Genomic DNA, 13,205 nt, shown 5'->3' on the forward strand with positions numbered 1-13,205 from the left:
TGATTTACATGCCCTAATGCACATCCAAACTGCAGGAGTCCACCCTTGGAAAGCTTTGGTGTGCATGGCATTGAAGTAGTTTACCTGGATGGAAAGCATCACTGTCCTCTACACAGACATGACAGTACTGTCACAGACATGAGGAAGGTCAACTGTTCTCCAATACCCACTAGCCATAGAAGCAGGGAGAGAGCAATGCATAACAATGTACTTTATAATAAATGTGCTCACCTCAGACAGGCTCTGCCGCTCACTCAGCCTCCCCCACGGTGCTTACGTCTCCTCTGCTGCCCGCTCAAAAGACAGCTCCGCGTCCGACACAAGAAAACAAAAACCTTCCTGCACGTCACGTGTTCAGGAAGGTACCAACATGGCATATGGATAGGGGGGTCGGCCGGGACGTACCAATTTTTTCGTACGACCGCGGCGGAACCCGCAAAAAGCAGTCAACTGCACCGGCGGTAGTTCCGCCACTGATTTGATGCCCTTTGCGCCAGATTTATGATGCCAGTGTAATGTTATTCATAAAGGAGGACTCCAGGAAAGCAGACTCGTAACTCCAGGCAAAAAGCCTAACTGTCGCTTCTTGAAGAAGTGGTCATGGGGACTTCTTAAGTTGTGATTGTTTTGTTGGGTGATACTCCAGTTTCAGACAGCCTCAGGACAAGTGCAGATGAAAACAGGTGCAAAAAACGTGCAATTGAAAAAGTAGTGCAAGCTCTCAGATGGCCAGAACGCACTGCCTCGCATTGTGGACGGCTCAATTTTTCGTGGAGCAGGAGGGGGCATGGCGGGCCATTGAAGTGAATGGCAACGTAGCCGCACCCTCCAGCCACAATGCGATCGACCGCACAGGATCGCAAGGCACATTATGCCTGCGGTCCGGTGCTGTGCGATCAAAATAGTGCTTGCAGCATTTTGATGGGGCAGGAGGGGCATGGGGGGCCATTGAAGTGAATGGCACCGTAGCCACGCCCTCCGGCCGCAATGCGATTGACCGTATGGGATCGCAAGGCACATTATGAGTGCTGGTGATTCCTGCTTTCTATAGAATTATATGATTCTATATTTGTGTCTGAGCTTCTCCAAAGAAAGAGTTGAAGAAACATAATGCAGACTAGTGAACATGGTGGCTTACCCTATATGATGTACAAATGTGGACGCACAGGTGGACCACACCAGCAATAGGATGGCTTTGTCTGCCTTGTGGAGAAGATATATGTCCAAATCCTGAGAATGCTACATTGCAGTTCCCCCTAGAACTGAAGCAATGCTGGATTTCAATCAGATCTACACAGCAGTAGGACCATTCGTAGTATACGAACAGACCGCACTATCCAGAGAATTCCAATACTTCAGACTTTATTCAAATTCACAGCAAATCCAGTTTACCAGTGTATGTAACAGCAAATACCAGCACCGCAAACCCCCAACCAGCTAAAACCTCTCACATGTTTCACCCATAGGCTTATTCATGGAGGTCATGCACGCAGCAGTAGGACCATTGCTATATACCTATTTTTAGCACAGTAACCAGGCAGTACCCACTCCAATGGATGGCGTAATATGGGGGCAAGGATTTCAAGACTACAGTTGTTTATCTTTTTGGATAAGTAATGGTATAGCTCAGTGTTTCTCAAACTTTTATTGTTCACAGCACCCTTTAAAAGTATGCAAAATCTCAAGACACCTCAGTCTAAAATATTAAAAATGTCAATATAAAAAAAAGTGTGGTCCCTCCAAAGTCTATACCAAGCCCTTATCCGAGATAAGGGTCTGGTATGGATTTTAAGGGGGGCCCCATGTAAAATAAAAAAAAAGAAGTAGGGTTTCCCCTTTCACATTAGAAGCCCCCCTTTACATCATATTCCCTTTTTCCACATCAGAGTCCCTCTTCACAACGGGCCCACTTTACATTAGAAGCTCCCATTTCATATCAGAATCACCCCTTTCACATCAGAGTTCTCCCTTCACATCAGGAGCCCTCTTCACATCAGCAGCCCTATTCTTTACATCAGGAGCCCCCATTTCATATCAGAGTCTCCCCTTTCACATCAGAGTTCCCCCTTCACACCAGGAGCTCCCTTCACATCAGGCAGCATGGCAGAGGGCGGGAGTCACAGCAGGCCTGGATGAAGGCAAACCCCGTCCTTTTCTGAATGGATGCCACCCTCTGTGGATTAGTGTCATTAATTTCCATTTCCATTCAGCTCACCTGCACCATAGAAAGCATGACGCTGGAAAACAATTTCAAGGCACCCTATTTGAGAAAGGCTGGTATAGTTCATGAATGGCATCCACTACAATGCTGCAAACTGTCTCAATATCTAATTGTGTTCTACCATTGGAAAAGTTATATATTTTATTTATGGATGACGTGAGATGAAATGTAATCAAATACAACACAAAGCAGCATCTGGGGGCTTAGCAGGGTCTTTCCTGTGCTTATTATAATATCGCAATCCCAAAAACTGAAGTATTAAAGTTTATCTCCAAGTCTTATTTTTGTTTTATTTATTTATTTTTAATCTTAAACCTCTCCCCAACCCTCTAGAGAATCCTCAGGAATAACAACTGTACAGAGGTTTTAAAGAAGTCTCAGCTTATTCTTCACAGCTCAGTCACCTCGCTCCCACAGTGTATGTTGATTTTTATCCCATGCTTCTGTGTGCAGTAAAAACTGAGATTCAGACTTTGACAGCTCGCTCCTCCTCATTTCTGACCATGCTGTGCAAAGGAGATGGCCTCTTGATTGACAGCTCTTATCTCACTGTCTTTTCATATTCCAGATGCAAGTGCGGACACAGGGACATAGAGGGAAGGGGGTGTGCCTTCATGGGAATCAGCCCAGGCCCTAGCCTTGGGTTGGGAAAGTATAGAGGCAGTGAGATAAGAGCTGTCATTCAAGAAGCCATCTTCTTTGCAGAGCATAGTGAGGAATGAAGAGGAGTGAACTGTCAAAATCTGTATCTCAGTTTCTCCATCACACAGATTAATGGGATAAAAAGCAACATACTCTGTGGGAGTTGACTGAGCTGTGAAAAATAATACAAGGTGAGGCTTTTTCTTTAACCCTACACCTCTCTATCTAAAATAGGACTTGGCTGGAGTTCTACTTTAACATTTTGGCAATAAAATACAAAGTGTAAACCTGCATGTTCACGGAGAGAATACTGTATACAAAAAATCAGAGGCAAGGGTAAGCTGTTCATCATCTCAGCTTTTAAACAGGCTTTGACAGCAGAAATCTGTAGGCAATGACAATGAGCGATCATTGCCAACTGATTGCCCTTTTTAATAAGGCGCAAAAGTTCCATCTTACCATGCTCACTGCTTGCCATGCCATTCTTGGACTCACAGTCCCTTGAAAGCTGGTGATAACTAGGTTGCCCGTGTGTATTTTCAGACATCATTCATACAACTTGCCATACTGTAAAAGGAATCCTTGTCTTCCAGGTAGGAACGCAGGAACACAAATAATGTATTTGTGTCATTACACATGCAAAGCTCAGGCAAGTGAGCTAATGCTAACGTAATCACTTAATACTTGGGTCAGTCTCTACGCACAATGTTTTTATTTGGACTGCCTGCTGTTTATATGAAACATTCAGCATTCAAATTTGTAGAGTTTGTTCAAAAAAGGATGTGAATTAAGCATACTTGGTGTTGAAAGCTATTGCAGGCTAAAATCGTGTCAAACACTTGACTGTGCCAATATATTTCATGAGATTTTCCATGCTCTGTTTTGTCAGCAAACCTAAACATACCTTTCATTTCCCATGGTGATGAGCCATGAACACTCCAGCAACGGAATGGTTAGTCTCACAGAAACCAAAGCAAAGCTGCAATGTGCACCGTTAAAAAAAATCAACATGTTTTTGACCAGAATTTTAAACCTCCCCCTTAGATATTTACTTATTTCCAGATCTGTGACCTTCTGACTAAGGTGATTTTATAGGAGAATAGTTTTATAACAATATAACTTAGATTTGTCCTTACAAATTGACATGGGAAATAACACTGGAAGTTTATAGGATAATTGAGTGAAAACAAAAGATGAATCCCATTCACTATACTCCACCTCAGACAGTTTCAAACCTTTACTATAACCCTAGCTCATTCACTCACTTTATTTGTCCACTCCCTTTACATTAATGTCATTTTTATTAGGGCTGTGGAAATTAAAGATTAATTTCTCGATTAATCGTTAAACTTTTTGATCGATTAAAATAATTTTGATCGCTAATGAAAACACTCACCTCTCCGCCGGCTTCCGGGAGTCCCGTTGGCGATCCGGTGACGTCACAGACATCGACGTCGCCGGACTCCTCCCCCTTCCGCCAAGTGGCTCCGTCGGCTAACAAAGGGAAGGGGGGAGGAGTCCGGTGACGTTGATGTCCGTGACGTCAGCGGACTCCTCCCCCCTTCATTAGCCGGCGGAGCCACTTGGGCCGGTGAGTTTGCCCAAGAAACTTTCTGCACGAGCGCCAGCCAAGGCAAAATTTTAATCATTACCAGCCCAAATTTTTATACATGATCCAATATTCTTTTAAGATATGCATGCAAAATAGATATTAAATTATGTTTTCAGTAAGCATTTTTGTTTTAAAAACAATAATATACTGTATGTTGGCGCCTTCTATAGATTTTTTTTTTACAAATCACTATATTTATTACAGTAACACAGATATGGAATGATAAGCATGCCAAAATATGTCACATTAAAAATGACTTTACGGTAGATCATTCAATAATACATCAAAGTATGTGCTTAGAATGTATTTAAACCTCAAAACAAAAATGTAATATACTGTAGCTTACCAATGTCTAAATGTGGTGGCTGCATTAGTTTTCTTCTTACAGGCTTTTCCATTATTTTGCACAAAAAAAATTGCAAAAAAAAAAATTTGGTGAAAGGAGGTTGAAAAATAACAAACTTACTGCCTGAATGACCAGGTGAAAATCGAGGGAAAAGGCCTAAAAAATCTAATATAATGCAGCCACCTCATTTAACAATTGGTAAGCTGCAATATATGAAACCTTTGCTCTGGAGTTTAGACATGCTTTATGAAAATGCACTCCATTTAAAGACAAACTAGGAAATATTATAGTTGGTCTTTCCATTTAAAGAGAACCTAGGAAATATTGTTCAAATGGCATATGGATATACAGTAGTTTCAGCTTCTCCTAACTTCAAGAATCAGCAAATACCCTTATTAAAATATAAAAAATATATATATTATATAAAATATAAAAAATGACTGTACATTTAATTTGTTTGTGTGTGTCTAAATCTGCCTGGGTTTGAATTGCAGAGAGTTAAAAGAATCTGGTTTGAAGCTTGGTTAACATGAACTATGCATACTATCATCTAGAACATTTAACATATAGAGAAAGAGAGAGGCAAGCCAGGTTTTATTTTAAAATAAACATTAGAGTGTTATATCTGAAAAACAAGAGCCACAAATATTGTATAGTGGCTGGACAGTATGTAAGCAGCTTGGCAAGGTCGCAATATAAGATTATAGGGATATATGAGGCAGGTTTTATCTTGAAAGAAGCATTAGAGTGAATTAGAGTGTATCTGTGAGACAATAGCCACAAATATTGTACAGTGGCTGGCAGGTTTTAATATTGTACAGAGGCAGGTTTTATCTTGAAAGAAGTATTAGAGTGTATCAAGCAAGCTATGGCCAGGTATGACAAACCCTTCTGGCCTAACAAAGGACCTCCTGAAAGCCAAGGTACTTTCTGATGAATCGCTGCACCACCAAGTTGAGGATATGTAGAAGGCAAGGTATATGTGCACATTTTCCCCAGGTGAAGGGTGGCCAGCAGGTTGATGTCATTGTTATTCACAACCTTACCTAGATGAACAAGGCATGGAGTCAGCCACATCTCAGCCTTGGTCTGAACAGCTGCCAGCAGCTAAGGCCCAGTGTGCCTTCTGTTCCCCAGGGATACAAGCATTACAGCATTTAGCCTTGGATGTTGCACATGCACTGGGTTGCTTAGGGGGACTGCTGGTTCCAAGGAATCGGAAGGTGATGCCATGAAGAAGGGGAGGTACAGGTCACTATCACCACCAAGACATATGGTGGTACCACCAGCTCCAGTAGTGTGACCCATCCTGCATCTTTCCCAGCCACCAGAAAATTGCCCCATTGTGCAGTAAAGGATATGTAGAGTCCCTGCCCATGCTTACTTGACTGAGTGTCTGTGGTGATGTGTCCTCTGCCACTGATAGCTTGGTCCAGTGACATATTACATTCTATATGCTGGTTGAGGGCAGGGATGGCCTTCTGGGCAAAATGTATGCTACCTGCTGGGCTCCTCATTCTTCTTGATACTGTTTGTTTAGATAAGTTGTTTACATATTTTTAGTTTTGAATATCACGGGCATTAGAACCTCCAGTGGGGAGATTTTCTCTCAGTTTTCATCCTTGGGACACCTATACAAGGAATAAGGGAAATAGAAAACTCACTGGAAGGAACAGGTACAGACATTAATAAGAAAACTCAGAAGTTCTAATTTTTTAGAACCACACTAAAAAATTGTCCCCATCTCTACCCCCATTAGAGAGATTTTCTATCACTTTTTGGCCCTCTGATCCTCAATTTCCAGCACAGGAAGTAAAAGGAAATCTTCCCAACGGGGACTGAGGTTCTAACTCTTTCACATTGCATCCAAAACAAACAAGTTTACGCTATGTTTGGTTATTAACAAAATATTGGGCCTTCCTGAAACAGGTATATTCATTTTGACATCATATGACACTCTGAACTTTGAAGGCATTTGGTTCAACCAGATTAATAGCAAAGTTGGTAAATTAACCACTTTTAGCGGGTTCACGTAAATACATGTCACCCCCTTGAAGTGGTTATACCAAGAACATGGCTGCTGCTGCAGCCGTGTTCTTGGTACCGTTTTAAACAGCAGGCGTTTGCTGTTTTTGTACAAGCGATCCTACATTTGTACAGACGCCGGATCGGCTGTACGGTGCGGCACTGTGTGTCCCACCCCTTCGGCCCCCGCCGCCGGCTTCCCTGATGGATCAGAGGGCGATCAGCAGGATTCTGGCCGCTAATCTCTTCTTTGATCACTGGACCTGGAAGTGATGTGTATAACACTACACTTACGGTGTTACTGCGCACATTCTTTGGCTCCTAGAGCCAGAAGAAGCTGGTGAAATAGATCTCTGCTTCATCAGCTTCTTTGGGGTCCCTAGGTGACATGTCTGAAAGACCTCTGATGTCTCCATAATATTTTTCTTAAAGTCCCCCGCCCCCACGTGCACACACAGCGCAAACACGCGTCGGATGCGCCTACGTGCAAAAAAAATTGCGCCACGCGTTACATATCGCAGCGATCGTCAGAGTGAGAGCAATAATTTTAGGGCCATCAATCACTGTTAACACTAAACTGATGAGCGGTAAAAGCTTTTGAAGCGTTGCCTATGAGAAATTTTGGGTATTGTAGTTTTTTGCGGTTTTACGGATGCACGCAATTTTAAGGCTTGACATGTTTGGTATCATTTACCTGGCATGACCCCATCTTTTATATTCGACCAAAAAATTGGGCATTATATTCTGTTTCTGTGCACTAAACTTAATTACATAGTTACATAGTATTTGAGGTTGAGTAATAGGACTCCTTAATGACTGGTAGGATCCCCAGTGATTGGCCCGTTTTTTAATGTATTTTATCCTAAAAATACCTGGTTTGATAAACATTTGCGCAAATACCATGCAACATAAAAAGTGCAACTAGCATTTTTTAATTCTACAGGGCCTCTGCTTTTAGAAAATATATCATTGTTTGGGGGTCTGAAACTGTTTTCTAGCCAAAATAAAATCAGATTTTATCATGTGTGTGCAAATATAAGAAATTGCTCCGGACAGCAAGTGATTAAAGTGTGGAATTGTTAGGCAAAAAAGAATTTTCAGTTTCAAAATAGTTTGGCATTTTGCGTAGATTGTTTTCCTGCATTATGGGCTTTTCAGTGACATAAAATCCCACTGAGATCTCATCTATTTTAAATCCAGGTTGTAATGGTAGAATGTGAATAAGTGCAAGGGGATGAAGCCATATGTAAGCTGGTGTAATTAAATACGTGTATAGGCTTTTTGACACTCATCATGGTCTCTCTGTTAAAACTCTTTATTGTTAAAAAATAATCTTAAAGGAGATTAAAAAGGCAGCAGCATCACAATAAGTATTCAGAACAAGCTTTGTGAAATAAATAAAAAAAAGCTTTGTTGTTATGCTCAAAAATATTTTCTTACTTATAAAACCACTGCATACAGTATTCCTACCTCTTCAGAGTAGCAGCTTTTGTTGTTTTTTTTTTTGCTATCAGGTCATCTCCCATAATGCATTGTGCAACAAGTCACATGCAACTGAGCTACGGGCTGTAGGAAAGGCTGGTAAAGTAGAGACATGGGCAGGGATGTGGGTAGAACATTAGGTAGGAGGTGTGGAGTTGTGAAGGAGTAGTGAAAACAACAGTGTAATAATTTCTGAACACAGTGCTTCAGCATGAGAAATTTAAATATATAGGGTGAATATTTAAGATATAGGGTTAAAATGGCATTGTGAAGCAAATATGACACTTTTGTTTTAGGACTTTCGTGAGGCTTCAATACTAATATACTGCAGGGACATTAGATGTTGTACTCCTTCAAAGAACGGATCTGATGCTAATTTGTAAAGAGCTATAGAACTATAAAAATAATTCTCACTGAGGTTTAAGTACAACAGTATAGAATATAATCATTTAAACTATGATGAATACATTATTATATGGAGCAAGTGTTTGAAAAATGCCCTTGCAGTACAAAGCTTTTACATTGGTTAGTACATTTGCTGAATATAAAACAGCTTGACTCTCAGCAATGTGCTGGACAATATATTGCTTTGTCTAAATGAGTAGTACTGGATGTATTCCAGCGGTGAAGTAGAACACTCAGGCTGGCTGTGCTGAGTGCCCACATGTGAATCATTGTGACACCTGTTTATCCCCAGTGAGATATTAACTATGAACCTATAAACAAAACTATTCTAGCCTGACATAAAAAAGATTACCTTTGTTTACAGTGATGGTGCATCATGCTTGCTGAAAGGGCACATGACACTGTGCCAGTACTGAAAATGTTAGTTCTTTTGTTGTTGTTGCTAGGACTTTCAATATGGCAAATGACAGCAGCTTCTCTAGTCTGTGTTAAATCAGTGCATGAAAAAAGATCACAATGAACCCCAATGAACCATTATTTAACTAAAGTTTTCAAAGCAACCTGCAATGACGATCAACACATTTAAAGTTGTATATAAAACAGATATACAGTATATATAAATAGAGACACTCATGGTCTTGTAATGAAGCAACATAGATACAGTTAATGGTCGATCAGACAATAAATGTATCTATGTTGCTTCATTAAAGACACGAGTGCTTCTTCCACTTGACCGTTTGTATCTAATTGCCTTGAGTGCACCTGGGATATTTTTACTCTTATCTATATATAGATTTATATCTATTACATTGTAATATTACATTGCTCAACATTGTTCATCTGTAGAGGGATATTTACAGCTCATTGAACAGGACTTCTTGGTGTTCTCAGGAAAATGGCTTTGTAGTTTCTCTTTCTCTCGAAGCATGGCTTTAGTCGGCCTCTGTTCCAGCAAAGTCCTGTTTAATAAGAAATTTGTAGACCGAATGCACCAAATTTGCCCAGCGCACTCAGACGCCTGCTGGAGATGTCAAAACGGAGTTAGGTACGCTGACCCACATTTGGTGGAGCTGACCTCTGCTCCTGCCCTTTTGGCGAGCTGTCTCACACGTCTACACTCAAGCTACCTCTACTGAAATTCACATTACTTCTAAAATGGCTTTACTTTCCATTTTCCCGGGCTCTATTTCTAAGGTGAAGAAATCCCCTCTCTTTGTTACAATTGTAGTAATACCTAGGCATTGGAATTCCCGTTGTTCCTTTGGTTTCGAAATGGACAGCGGAATTATGTCGGCTGATGAGATCTGAGTAGCTAATTGCAAAACGGGCTGACCGATCTGATACCTTTATAGCCAGATGGATGCCCTGGATTTTGTTTTTAGATTCTGAGGAGTACCGGTCTCTGCGGTGAGTTTCTCCTATACCTCTGTTACCCCAGTGCCTGCGGTGGTGTTTCTGTGGGACGTCTGGCGGTCGCCCCTTTACAAACCGTAGTGGTAGGTGGACACTCCCTCCCCCTCCTCCCCTTCTTCTTCCGCTTCTCCCTTCTTTCCTCGTATCTTCTTTATCCCTCTCCTTCTCTCTTCTCTTCCTGTTTGTCTGTTGCAACGTGTTGTTTGCAGTGCCTTGGCCATCTATCCTCAGGGGTTGCTCCTCTGCCAATTCTTGGCTCCATGCCTTGGAGTGAACCCACCACTGGGCCAACGTGGGTCTTTGAGGGGTGGTGGTGCTATGACCTACTTGGTGGTGGGGATCTGTGCACGCCTCACTCAGTGGTTTTACTATGAGCTTACGACATGGATGGTTTACATACTGTATGACAGAGGATATTTCATATATATTGGAGACCAAAGTCTGCATGTTGTGTATGCTTTATGTCTTTCTTTTACTTGTATATTTTGAAAAACTGTTTCTGTGACACCCTTAATAAAAACTATTTCTGTAAAAAAGAAAGTTGTAGACCAGCAACAACTGAAGCTAAGTAACTTTGGTGTATCCGATTGCATAAAAACCATTGCATGTACTACAAAAGGATTAATTAGCAGGTGCACGTTTGTGCAAACATGAATAAATTGTAGCAGCCTGCATGTTTTGTTCCTGTACCTTAGTAGTTTGTGTATGTATCATTGTTGTATAGTAAAAGTACATTAAGTACTACTACTGGGACAGTTTTCCTGGCTTTACTACAAGAATCAGACAAATAGCTGTAAAAGTTTTTCAAGCAAACATTTGGGGGCTTGTCCGAGATGACCAAAATATTTCTGGTCTTGTCTAGGATTCATTCAAAACACCATTGTTTTGTTTATCATAACTCGCATGGGTGGTAAACAGCAACCTCATTTAAATTCTTCACTGAAGTGGTGCCCCGTTTTATAGCTACTGTACAGAAAGGAGGGGATACAAGATAATGTTACCAAGCCAAGTGCTTGTTTTTACCTCAGACACAAAGACATTCAGTTTGAACATGCGTAAAGCTGACCATATACACTGAGTAGCCAGATTATTATGACCACCTTATCAGTACTTCGTTGGGCCACGAGATGACTCCACAAGATGACTTCGTTGGGCCACGAGATGACTCCATGAGATGTTGAAAGGTGATGCGAGGAATCTGACACTGCACTGTTGCCCTTCTGTTGTCTTGTACCAGTCTTGCCACTCTCCGTTCTGCCCTAACATTGACTAGTCGCTGACGGACACAATTCGCACGTTCAGACCCAGATTTTGGGCTGAGAGTCCAGTCTTTAAACACTTTACCAACAGCTGCTCTTGAACATTTAACAAATTCTGCTGTTTTGCTGATACTCGCTCCGTGGCTCCGAGCGCCAACAATGATCCCACGTTCAAAGGCTGTTAAATCGCGGTGTTTACCCATATCTTCAGAAAAAAATCACTTCCACTGTTGTGGTAAACAACCTGCTTCCCTATTTATAATGGTCTGGCCCTCTAGCAACTTCAGCGCAAATTTATAGCTAATTTGCCTACAAACGTCAGGTGGTCATAATTATCTGGCCACTCAGCGTATGTACTGTACATTGTCTTATAAATATTGATTTGTGTGTACATATGTAACCCTACCAATAACTGTATATTGCTGATTGAACTACTTCTTTTGTCTAAGAATCCTCAAATCTAGGTGTTTTTATGTGCATACTCTTATAGTGATTGAAATATATTTACATATCCACTTAACCTGGTAAAAAAATGGGGAACACGTGTTAGATTTTCATTACTGTGTTCCCACTCGGGTGACATCACTCCACTTACGATTATGTAACCCAAGATTATAAAAAAAAAAGGTAAAGTCAGATGTTAAAGTGACATTAAAGGATTTTTTAACCTGCCCCAATGTTAGTGTAGGGACTTACCTTAAATGATGTCTCTTAATCCGATCTTCTACCTTACTGTAATTTTTAGCTGTCCCTCCAGCATGTCAGTGCACAATGAAAACCAGACAAGCAAAAGGTGCTAGTTAAAATATTTATTAAGAACAGTGTCCACAGGAGCAAGCAGAATCATAAACCGGAACAAGCCAGAGTCAGGAGCCGGAATGGGTAGTCGTACAAGCCAGGTCAGGAACACAGAGATCAGGGTCGTCAGGAACAAGCCAGGAGCAGGAGCCAGGAAATCAGCGTTGTCAGGAACAAGCCAGGAGCAGGAGCCAGAGGAGAACGTCAGTCAGGATTGGGTCATACACAGAATCAGGATACTCAGAGCAACAGGAATGCACTAGCAGGAAGACCACGCAAGGGCAAGGTCAGACTGTACTGAGTGGTTTATATATAGTGAGTGGGGTGACATCATCACTCAGAGACAGGAATCTCCCATCTGACTCTCTCAGATGATGCTCTCCTGTCTGGCCATAAGAGGGAGCCTGGGAGTAGTGAGCAATGTTCCAGAGTCTGCTCATGCAAAGAAGGAAACAGGTGAGTAAAATGGCAGCCAAGCCAGAATGCTGCAAACCAGTAAAGTCAGGGACCTGACACAGCACTCCTGAGGATCTCTGATCCAGCGCTGACTACTCTGTCCTCCTCTTCGCTCATGTCCCACGGAGTCTGTGTAGGTGCACGCTGCTCCATAGACTTACCTTGTGTCTCTCCTCATCTCCTGGCCGTACATCTGAACTGCGCATGCGCCCGCCCCAAGATCCTTTGCGGCCGCCCGTGAAATTTTTCAGATGTTCGGACGGGAGCGCGCGGTGAAGACACAGGTAAGTTAAAACCTTTTTCAAAAGGTTTTGTTTGTTTTTTTAAAGTCTTTGCATATATCTTCTGCTTGCTAGCAGTAGATATATGCCAAAAAAAAAAAACCTGAGGGTTTAAAAATCCTTTAAGAGAAGACTGCTTGTGAAGATGACTAGCAGATGTAAAAATACCAGTGGCTGAGGTTTCTATACAAATCTAAACTTTTCTGGTACAAGTAGAGTAAGGGCCCGCCCCCTGAGCGGCTCTATATCTGTGACATGTTTACCC

Source organism: Nanorana parkeri, unplaced genomic scaffold (assembly GCF_000935625.1).
Source record: "Nanorana parkeri isolate BGI_ZX_2015 unplaced genomic scaffold, ASM93562v1 scaffold90, whole genome shotgun sequence".
NCBI lineage: Eukaryota > Metazoa > Chordata > Amphibia > Anura > Dicroglossidae > Nanorana > Nanorana parkeri.